Source organism: Stenella coeruleoalba (assembly GCF_951394435.1).
Source record: "Stenella coeruleoalba genome assembly, chromosome: 13".
Taxonomy (NCBI): Eukaryota; Metazoa; Chordata; class Mammalia; order Artiodactyla; family Delphinidae; genus Stenella; species Stenella coeruleoalba.
Genome location: NC_137159.1, coordinates 40,692,099 through 40,704,503, shown reverse-complemented (window position 1 = coordinate 40,704,503; position 12,405 = coordinate 40,692,099). Strand labels below are relative to the sequence as shown.

The 12,405-nt window shown below is 36.5% G+C and overlaps 1 long non-coding RNA gene across 5 annotated transcripts in view; it reads left to right on the top strand.

Annotated features, from left to right (window-relative positions):
• The window catches only part of LOC307196182, a 166,085-nt gene that overhangs the window by 136,737 nt on the left and 16,943 nt on the right, over positions 1-12,405 (top strand). For all 5 annotated transcript variants that reach the window (XR_013831056.1, XR_013831057.1, XR_013831058.1 and 2 more), the window contains one exon: positions 3,246-3,324. This is a non-coding gene — a long non-coding RNA (uncharacterized lncRNA). The remainder of the gene's footprint in view (positions 1-3,245; positions 3,325-12,405) is intronic.

The window sequence follows — 12,405 nt, the reverse complement described above, 5'->3', positions numbered from 1 at the left end:
AGGGATTTGTCCATTTCTTCTAGGTTATTTATCCAATTTGCTCACAAATAATTATTCATAAGAGTCCATTATGATCCGTTTTATTTCTGAGATGTCTGTTGTAATGTCTCCTTTTTCATTTCAGATTTTATTTATTTGAGTCTTCTCTCTTTTATTTTAGTTAACCTAGCTAAGGGTTTGTTGATTGTTTTTTATTAAAAAAAAACCTCTAACTTTTGTTGATTTTTTTCTATTTTTTCAATTCTCTTTTTGATATATTTTAGCTCTGATATTTATTATTTTCTTCCTTATGCCAACTTTGGGTTTAGTTTGTTCTTCTTTTTCTGGTTCCTGAGGTGTAAAGTTAGGTTGTTTGTTTGAGATATTTCTCCCTTTTTACTTAGGCTTTCTCAAAAGGAGCATATCTTGTAAGAGCATGAAAATAATTTTCTATCATTCCTTCCTCTTTCAGAGATCATAAAATAAGGAAGAAAATATGAAATAAGATTGGACAATCCTCTGTTTAGAAGAGCACATTCATGACTCTTAAATATGCAAAACCTGGAAACAGGGATTTGGTGCCTATAGAGATCTTCGGAAACTAGACAATCTATAAGGGTGGGTGTTCAAAATGGGGGCCAGAGAAAAAGCCCCAGCCAGAGAGGACTTGGACATAAATCCTCAATATCACAGGGTGGGGAGCACCTGAGGTTGATTGTTTAATGGCCACAAATACTTCCAAATCCAATATGCGCAACTCTTTGCAACGTGACATTGGCATGCCTCCCATCCGCAGTTAGAATCTATTTCTCTATCCTTTTGAAACTGAGTTGGCCTTCTGACCTGCTTTGTCCAATAACATGTGGTAGAAATCACTTTGTGCAAGTTTTGGATTTTTGTGTGCATGCATGTTCAACATATTGGAACATTGCCTTGAGAGTGTCACAGAGGAAACCAGTCTTGCCTATTGGAGGATAAGAGGCCTACTGGAGGAGGATAAAGATGCTTCAGACTACAGTCAGGACCAACATATGAGTGAGTCCTGATGAGAATTTTCAACCCAGCCAACCTCCCAGCTCTATGCAATTACATGAGTGGATGAGTGGATCTAGGCTAAACCAGAAGGGCAGCCATCAGTTAACTCACTGAGAAACAACTGTTTCTCAAAACTCATGTGAAAAACAATGAATTGCTGTTTCCAAATACTAAGTTTGGGGGTTCTTTGTGATGCAGCAAAAGACAACATAGATCATAGTAAAACAGAAATATTTAAATTTTGGGGTTGAACAAAAAATGCAAAGGCCCACTTGGGATCTCTGAAACTGTTTCCTAAACACTGAGGGCTTAGAAATTGGATAATTGAATAGAATTTGGATAATTGAATAGAAGAAATAAAGGTGTTCCAGGCAGGTAAAACAACATGAACACAGGCAAGAGAGACAGGACAAGGAAATAAAGACTCCTTCTTTCACAAATTTTTCTTTTCAGAAGAAGTAGTTCTGTGTTGCTTTCTAAATCTTTCAAGATTTTCTTCTATTGGGGATATATATATTTTGTGTTCATCTAGAAGAATAGAATTAGCTTATAAATTCATAGGGGAAGAGAAATAAAAAGGAAACCAACAGTGAGCATTTACTATGTACCAAGAAGTTGATATTGATTAATCTAATTTAATCATCACAACATTCCTATGCCATAGGTATTTTTCCCTGTTTCACGGAAAAGGAAACTATGGCTCAGGGAGATTAAGTAGCTTTCCCAAGTTCCCTGATGTAGTAAGTGGTATTGTTTTGTTTGTTTCTATTCCAAAACCCATACCATTTCTTCAACCACATACCACCTCCCAGACTCTGTTGTATTAATCTTGCTATCAGCAATGCTTAGTTTATTTCCTAGAACAATCTAGGTACTCAAAAGTGTCTCCTTGAGGAAATTTAGAGGAATAAATCTCACGTGACAGGAATCTCATTAATCTTTTACTCATAAGATTATTAACATAATTTATTAACATAAATACTTCTTTGTGGGCAGCCCACTTACTTTATGTGTTCATTAATTCACAGCTGAGACATTCATTCATTCATATAACAAACAGGTACTGAGCACCTCATAAGTCCAGCTTTCTGGGCACTAGGAACCCAATAATGAGAGAACACACACACACACACACGCACACACACACACACACACACACACACACACTCTCTCATACTCTCAAAGGCTCTGACTTCCGAATGGTGAGTTTTGGTCACTTCTGTGTCTTCCCCAGAGATATGGTGGGTAAAGTCCTTACATCACCAACTAAGCTGGCTTCTCACTCATGTATTTCTATCTCTGCTTGGCCTCCTGATAAAACAATGAAGGTAAATAATATAATTATTCACATTTCTTTGATCCTCCACAATGAGTAACAATAGAGTGCCCCTTTCCAGAAAGGGGAGGAGAATTTACTAATGACTCCTTGTTTACCTTTAGCGGGTACAACGGTTACAATGGTTAGAAGATGTATTTGTTACCTGTGAAAAATTTATAGTCTGGTTAGAATGGTTTGACATAATCTTAAAAATTAAATTATTCTATAACACATATCAAAGCCTCTGGCACTTTAACTTAACTGAAATGTGCCTCTACGTCAGACCACAGTCTCCTGAAGTTTCTATGGCAAATTTGTCAGAAGTTGGAGAGTGTCATTTATTCCCAGCTGTTTCTAAGGTTCACAACTTCCACCCCCCCCATACGTTGTCTGAGATTCTTGGCTGAGAGAGCTGTTTGTTTCTTTATTTAGCAAAAACTAGCACAGCTCTGCTTAGCAGAGGGACAAGCTGGAATTTGCAAGTCTCTGCGATATCACTCAGGCAATTGCCAACTTGTCACAGGTGTACACGACAAGAGCAGTGGGAAGGAGAAAGCCATGGACTAGTGTGGACCTGGAGGCTGGGGCTCCATCCAAAATATCCCACATTTATTCCTGCATCTGTTAGGGAAAATCAGCGTTCAGTGATGGGCAGAGGTGAGGGGTGCAGGTCCGACTTGCAATTTACAAGATATTTTGAGTCAGCAATTATAAGCAGAGCTGGTGACAGAATGCTGCCTGATTATTAAGCCATGAAGGAAGGAATGGCAAGAGTAACTTGGAAAAGAAAGAAATAAAAAACAGTGAATTTTCTGAGAAGCAGAGAATAAGACTGAGAGATTAGTTTTATTTTTAAAAGCTGCTGAGTTGGTCTCACTTCTTTGCTAAGTCTCTTGATTTTTTTTTTCCCCAGAAGACTTGAATACCTGACCTGAACTGAAGGGGAAATGAAGAGGCTCAGCTTACCGACAGGTGGACAGGTGGCTAAACAGGTATGGCATTTCTGTTTCAGGTCAGCTTTATATGGGACTTAATTGAATAATATCACCTCTCACTTTTTTTTCTTCCCCCTCATTGATCAAGCTGCTTTTGAGAAAAGTGATACTTTGCATATCTGGCTAAGTGCTGTTAACAGCCTCTGCCTGCGGTTTGTTAAAATTAAAAAAAAAAAAAAAAAAAAAAAAGTGTGATCTTGCCGGAGAAGTAATTTGCTTCTCTCCAACCAATGATGGCTTGTACTTTATGCAAATTGGTATCTAGGGACAACAAATCCCATTTAATACATATGCATAGTTCATAAAAAAAAACGACGTGAGAGAAAGAGGAAAAAAGATAAAGCAACGAGTCAGCAAAAGAACAGGTTCCGAGGAAATTTATTGTCCCAAATTGGACATTTGTAACAGATGATGTGAACAAGTGTTAACTTTGTTTTCAGCAGCTCTTCACGTACATTCACTAGACATCACACAGATTATGTTTTAAGGATCTGAACTGTAATAAAAAAAAAAAGTGTCTATGGGCTTTAGAGTGTTGTGTTCCATATGGTTAGGGAAGTACGGAGTTATTGCGACAAGCATCTTGTGAAGCTCATTACGCACAGTGGTGTTAGATTCGAATTGCAACGCATAGCTATAGGGTACGTACATGACATCCCACAGTCAGCAGATAGCAACTGGAAATGAAAGATATGAAGGCACAGAGTACAGCTTCAGGGAACATGTTAGACAAAACATCTGCTGGTATCAGAACACTGCATTATCAGATCATTGTGGCCATGAATTTTTTATCAAGACACTTTTTTCCCCCAAAACCTCAACTTTGAAAGTGACATTTTGTGCAAAAAGTTTTTGATTGAAGTGTGATGTTGGGAGGAAGTCCAGTGAAGTGATTCATTGTGGAGAGAGCCCACACTGGCTGCCCAGGAAAACTCCTCTTTGCAAACAGGGATGATGTTCACTAGCAAAATCCATGCTGTAGGGGCTTCCCTGGTGGCGCAGTGGTTGAGAGTCCGCCTGCCGATGCAGGGGACGCGGGTTCGTGCCCCGGTCCGGGAAGATCCCACATGCCGCGGAGCGGCTGGGCCCCTGAGCCATGGCCGCTGAGCCTGCGCGTCCGGAGCCTGTGCTCCGCAACGGGAGAGGCCCCAACAGTGAGAGGCCCGCGTACCGCAAAAAAAAAAAAAAAAAAAAAAGAAAGAAAATCCATGCTGTAGTGCATGCACATGGGAATAGATAAGCAAGAGAGTTTTCTAAGCAGAAACGTGACTGAGGGGCTTCGGCCTTTCCTACCACTCAGTGTGTGGAATGATCCACATTCTAGACAGCCACTTAACACTCTCTTTTCTCACGTGGACAGTGTCAGCTACCAGCTCCCATTAAGTAAGGAGGTCATATTCCATCCACTCACCTCTTGGGCTCTGCTTGTTAACGGCAGCCATTAACAAGCCGTTTCTTGTCCCAAGAAATTTTGCCATTTCTGCTCCCGATGGCTCTTGTAAGATCTTCCCTCATTGCAGGAAACACGCATGGATGAAAAACTAGTCAAGTTCTGATCTTTGGGAGTAGTGTGTACATTAGTGCCCCACAGTCCTAGGGAGAGTGTGAGATGATGGGCTGGAGAGAAGGAAGGCGTGAGGAGATGGTGCTCACTTTGAGAAGAGTCAAAGGTCCTGATACTTCGGTCCTATTACAGGCTATCACATATTTCATCTTGGGAGATAACAAAGTGCTTGTAAAGCATTATGACTTATGGAAGAACCAGACTATCTACATCCACCTTTCTGTTAATGGAGCTCTGAGAAATGGCATAATTTCACTGATTCAGACCAGCCAGGCTGTGGGGTAGAGGGAGAAACATATTTCTCTTGAAAGAGCTAATGCAAAAGAGGGAACAGAATTCAAAGACAAGTAGTCGGTCCCTGGAATGGATTCTGAAGAACCCAGAGGAAGTCTTCTTCAATTTAACTATCTTCAATTTAACTTTTTTTCAGTAAACCACTGGGTTCCTCTTCTAGCCCATTAGAGTGGTGACACTGGATGAGATCAGTGTGAGGTTGGGAAACTCTCAAAAGTCAGAATATAGTCATAGGAGTAGATATGTAGGAATATGTGTAGAATAACTGGCAATAATTCCAGATATAAAAGAGTAATGTAAGAAGTACTCATGAGTGAGTAAACACCAACTACAGAGGCCTATACTTAGAGTTCCACCTCCGAGCTGTTCTCTGATCATCCTATTATTTTTCCCCCTTTTCTCTTCCTCTTGTTTCTTCTTTCTTTCTTCTTCTTTTTTATCAAAGTTTAGGTTGGGAAAGGGGATTCCTCTTTCCTTCATAATTCCTGTTGTGCATTGCCTTCTGGAAGAGATATTGATACACAAAAATATCCTCTGGGAAAAGGCTTTATTTTCTACCTTTCCCTATGAAAGTTTGGATGAACCATCAATAGTACCCAGGAGGACCTGAAAAGTCATTCGTTCATTGATTCACCACATATTTTTTGAGCACCCGTTATCATGAATGACCCTTCTGCTGAAAACAACTAAATTGTTGTACATCTATATTCATCTTGAAAAATATTTACAGGTAACAAGTTAGTAAATAATACTCAGAACAAAGGAAGCACAAAGAGAGTTAAGTAACCCTGAACCTGTCTTTGTTGTGAGAAATTTGCCGTTCTATGTAAATTCGGCTTTTTTTTCTTGATCTTTGAGGGTATGGGGGAGACAAAGTCTAGGGGTCACCCTAAGTGGGAAATCTATTGTATGAGACACTCCTGCATAGAACTACTCCCTCTGAGGGCCACATATTTAGTGTAATATAAAACACAAGTAAACACATCCCAATCAGCAGTGCATGGCCAACCCAAAATCCTTGCGAAAGGGAGGCAGATAAAACTGCATCTCTGGAAACTCTGCCTGAGATGGAGAGGGATATCTTTTATTAAAATTCATAACTGCAAACCAATTATGATATGATTATAGCAGTTAAAATTCATACTATATTGGTGTCCAACACAGGCAGACACACACACCATGCACGCACACAGGCACAAAGAATTTGGTAAAAATTCCAGGCCAGTGGCAGAAACAGGACAGTTTTTTCTAGCAGGACACATCTTTCCAATAGGCCTCCAGGCATCCTTACAAATAAATTTTTGAGAAATATGTACAAAATGCACAAGAAAATAAGATACCATAAATGAGAATCATTAATCCTTTTGGACAACATAATCAGATAAAATCTTCAGAAAGTAAATAAATCAGATATTGAATATAAAATAAATTTTTGTAATAAATTCTAAGAAAGCAAATAGGAGACTGAAATTATCAAAAAGGTAAAGATTATAAAAATATGAAAAGCAGCACATTTGAAAAAGAAACTAATTGAACTTCTAGAAAAACATATAGTTCCATGGATAGATTTAAAATTATATTAGATATAAAGAAAGAAAAATTTTGTGACCTGGAAGATATAGCTGAATAGAAGAAAAGAGATACAAAATACTTTAAAAGTTAAATCAACATGAGGGAGCACAAAGTTCTAATGTATGCCTAATTAAGTTTCGGAAAGGAAGAAGAGAGAAGGGGGCTGGGGCGGTACTCAAAACCATAGTGCTTGAGAATTTTCCAGAACTTATTTTTTAAAAATACTGATTCTTGTATTCATGGCCTAAATGAATCCTAACCAGGAAAATAAGTACCTAGACACATGAAACTGCAGAACACAAAACACATAAATGTATTAAAATAACAAGAGAAAAATGAGAACCTTCAGTGGTTTGATGAACTGACAGCTAACTCCTCAAAAGCGACAGTGAAAGCCAGAACAAGGTGTGATAATATCTTCAATGTACTCAGAGAAAATAACTGTCAACCATGATTGTATGTTAATCAAAGTAATTTTCGGGTTTTTTTTCCAGCTTTGAGATATAATTGACATATAATGTTGTGTAAGTTTAAGGTGTATAATGTGATGATTTGATATATGTATATATTGTGAAATAATTACCACAATTAAGTTAGTTAACACATCTATCACCTCACATAGTTACAATTTTTGTGAATCTGTTGAGAACTTTTAAGATGTACTCTCTTAGCAACTTTCATATATACAGCACAGTATTGTTAACTATAGTCACTATGCTGTACATTACATCCCAGAACTTATTTATGTTACCAGAAGTTTGTACGTCATGACCACCTTCACCCATTCCTCCACCATGCCCCTCTGGTGCCTGGCAACCACCAATCTAGTTTGTTTTTATAAGATGAGTTTTTTAGTTTCCACATATAAGTGAGATCATATATAGTATTTGTCTTTCTCTGTCTGACTTATTTCACTTAGCATAATACCCTCAAGGTCCATCCATGTTGTCACAAATGGGAGAACTTCCTCTTTTTTTGGCTGCATAACATTCCCCTGTACATATATACCACACTTTCTTTATCCATTCATCCACTGATGGACACATAGGTTGTTTCCTTGTCTTGGCTGTTGTAAATAATGTTGTAATGAACACGGAGGTACAGCTGTCTCTTCAAGATAGTGTTTTTATTTCCTTGAAATACATTATTCCAGAAATGAAATTGCTGGATCATATAGATCATAGTAGTTCTATTTATAATTTTTTGAGGAATCTCCATAATGTTTTCCATAGTGGCTGCACCAATTTACATTCCCTCCAACAATGCACAAGTGTTCCAATTTATTCTCATTCTTGTCATCATTTATCTCTTGTCTTTTGATAACAGTCATTCTAACAGGTGTGAGGTGACAGCTCATTGTGGTTTTGATTTACATCCCTAATGATTAGTTATGATGAGCATCTCTTCGTGGACCTGTTGGCTATCCATATGTTTTCTTTAGAAAAATATCTATTCAAGTTCTCTGCCCATTTTTTAATCAGATTACAGTTGACTCTTTAACCATGTGGAGGTTAGGGGTCCCAACCCTTACCTCCCACCACAGCTGAAAATTCCCTTATAACTTTATAGTTGGCCCTCCATATCTGTGCTTCCACATCTGTGGATTCAACCAGTGCTATTATAGTAGCACTGTAATATGTATGGATTGAAAAAAACCCTGTATAAGTGAACCTGTGTAAGTTCGAGGGTCAATTGTATTTGGCTTTTTTTGCTATTGCATTGTATGAGTTCCTTATATATTTTGGATACTAATTTCTTATTAGATATGTGGTTTGAAAATATTTTTTTCATTCCATAGATCGTCTTTTCATTTTGTTGGTCATTTCTTTTCTGTACAGAAACTTTTTAATTTCATGTAGTTCCACTTGTTTATTTTTGCTTCTTTTTCTTGTGCTTTGGGTGTCATATTCAAAAAATCACTGCCAAATCCAATGTCAAGATGTTTCCCTAGGCTTTCTCTTAGGATTTTTATGATTTCATGTCTTTATATTAAGTCTTTAATTCATTTTGAGTTAATTTTTGTGAGCGGTGTAGGACAGAGATCCATTTTCATTCTTTTACATGTAAATATCCAGTTTTCCTGGCACCATTTATTGAAGAGGCTATCTTTTGCCCATTGAGTATTCTTGGCTCTCTTGTCAAATATTAATTGACCATATATGCATAGATTTATTTTGATTACTATAATAATATAGTTGTAATGTAGTTTGAAATCAAGAAGTATGATGCCTCCAGAAGTTTCTTCTTTCTTAGGATTGTTTTGGCTCTTCAGGGTCCTTTGTGGTTCCATACAAATTTTAGGATCATTGTTTTCTATTTCTGTTAAGAAATGCCATTGGAATCTTGATAGTGATTTTATTGAATCTATAGATAGCATTGGGTAGTCTGGACATTTTAATAGTATTAATTCCTCCAATTCATGAACACAGGATATCTTTCCATTCATTTGTGTCTTCAGTTTCTTTCATCAATGTTTATAGTTTTCAGTGTATAGGTCTTTTACCCCCTTGGTCAAATTTTTTTCTACGTATATTATTCCTTTTGATGCTATTGTATATGAGATTGTTTTCTGACAGTTTATTATTAGTGTATAGGAATGCAACTGATTTTTGTATGTTGACTTTTTATCCTGAAACTTTACTGAATTTCTTTATTTCTACAGAAAAATCCTGCCAGCCTGACATAAGTCTTGCACATATCTTTTAAAGCTTATTCCTATGTATTTACCACATATGTTGCTATTATAAGTGGGGGCTTACTTTTATGTTTTCTAATGGATTGCCTTTTTTACATCTGAAATGTATACATTCTGAATATTAATATCCTGCCATTCTATCTACTAAATACTCTTTATCTGGAGTATATTTTCACTTGATTGTTTTTAATTGTGGGATGTGCAAACATATTATCTGCAAACTTAAATAGTTTACCTCCTCCTCTCTAGTTTTATACAGTTAATTTATTTTTCTTATTTGATTGCATTGCCTAGTTTTTCAAGTTTAGTGTTAGATAATTTTGATAAAAATGAGAATTTTTATGTTTTTATCTTGATAGAGACACTTCTGGTACCTACCCACTAGGGGTCATAATTACATTTGGGTAGAGATAGATAAATTTTTATCATTTTAAGGTAGTATCAACAAATTTCTATTTTAGTAAACTTTTTCCTAGAAATGTTGGATTTTATCAAAATATCCTTTATAATCTGTAGAGGTGATCATATGGGTTTTCTCCTTATTATTTATTAATTTGATAAATTATAGAAATAGATTTCTTGATATGAAACTCTGTTTTCCTAGCATAAGATCCACTTAGTTATGAAGTATTCTTTTTCTTTTTTTTTTGCGGTATGCGGGCCTCTCACTGTTGTGGCCTCTCCCGTTGCGGAGCACAGGCTCCGGATGCGCAGGCTCAGCGGCCATGGTTCACGGGCCCAGCCGCTCCACAGCATGTGGGATCTTCCCGGAACAGGGAACAAACCCGCGTCCCCTGCATCAGCAGGCTGACTCTCAACCACTGTGCCACCAGGGAAGCCCCATGAAGTATTCTTTTTGAATTTTATTCTTCAGTCTTTACTGTGAATTTTTATTTAGGATCTTTGCATTGATATTCATGACATATTGGTCTGTAGTCTCCTTTTTACATGAAATCATTTTCAGCTTTTGGTATTAATGTTATACTCAATATATAAGAAGACTGTGGAAATATTGGAGTTATCCACTCCTGAAAGCTTTTACTTGTGGACATGTCTAGATCTGGTGCTTTATGGAGAACAATAACAAGAGAACTATGGGACATGGGCAAATGTGGAAAGAAGACAGACGTTTCATTTTTCGTTTTTATTTTTTAACAGCTTTGTTGAGATAACAATGTACATAACATTCTCCCACTTACTGTGTACAATTCAATTCAACATCTACAGAGTTGTGCAACCATCACCATAATCTAATTTTAGAACATTTTCATTATCCCCTCCGCCTCAAAAAACTCAAATCAATTAGTAGTCACTACCCCATTCCACCTTTTGCCCACCCCACCAGTCCTGGGCAACCACTTATCTACTTTCTCTCTCTTTAGATTTGCCTGTTCTGGACATTTTTAAAAAACGTTTCATACAACATGTAGTGTTTCTTTCACGGCATAACGTTTTTGAGGTTCATTCATGCTGTAGCGTACATCAGTACTTCATTTCTTAGTATCGCCAAATTATATCATATTGTATAGATATACCACATTTTATTTACCCATTCAGCAGTTAGTGGGCATTTGAGTTGTTTCCACTTTTGACTATCATGAATAATATTACTATGAATATTTGTGTACAAATTTTTGTGGGCGTATGTTTTCAGTTTTTCTTGGGTATATGCTTAGGCAGATGTAGAGAATTTGTAAGCCTTGGTGGAGGTCCAATTGGAATTTTAAAATCTGAGATACTCTGGGGAAGGGCTAAAGAATTGGGAGCTATTTAATATCAAAAACATTTTGACAGTACATCAGAAAGACATCAGATGGATTACCTGGGCTCTATTGTAACTCTATGTTTAACATTCTGAGGAACTCCTGAACTGTTTTCCAAAGCAGCTGCACCATTTCATATTCCCTTCAGCAGTGTATGAGGGCTCCAAATTCCCCATATCCTCATCAATACTTGTTATTGTTCATCATTTTGATTACATCCATTCTGATGGATATGAAGTGGCATCTCATTGTGGGTTTGATTTGCCATTTCCCTAATAACTAATGATGTTGAGCATCTCTTCACGTGTTTATTAGCCATTCATATATCTTCTCTGGAGAAATGTCAATTCAGATCCTTTGCCCATGTTTAAATTCTGTTATTTGTTCTTAATTATTGACTTGTAAATGTCCTTTATACATTCTGTATACAAGTCCCAGATCAGATACATTATTTACAAATATTTTCTCTCATTATGTACATTATCTTTTCACTTCTTGATGTTGTCCTTTGAAGCAAAAGGTTTTTAATTTTGAGAACGTTCCACTTGCCAATCTTCTGTTTTATCACTTATGCATTTGGTATATCTAAGAAACAATTTTTTAACTCAACATCATAATGGTTTATGCCTATATTTTCTTCTAAGAGTTTTATAGTTTTAACTCATATCTATTTCTGTGATCCACTTTGAGTTAATTTTTATGTAATGATGTGATGTAGTGGTCCAAATTTATTCTTTTGCACGTGGATATCCATTTGTCCCCAAAATAAACTTTTTTATTTTGTTTTTACTTAAACTACGTAAATGTATTCAGAAAAATACTTGGATAAGTGAAAAGAGGAAAATCTTCCACAAAACAAAACACAGAGAATGTTATTATCATAGGAGAATAGATATGACATGGTTTTCCAGAAGTAGATGCCATTTTATTTTTTTTTCAAATTCCTCAAACTCTCCATAGAAGAAGAATTATCTGGTAATGTAATTTTTGAAAATAGCTCACAATATGTCTGTATAATAGAATATTCTATAATCATTAAGAAAAAGGAGATGTTTTCACATGCACAAATATGAAAATGCTCCAAAATGCATTGTGATAAAAGTTGCAGAGAAGTGTTTATATCATGCAAATGTTAGTGTGAAAATATATACAACACATGCATGCAAATGTATAGAACATTTCTGTAAGGA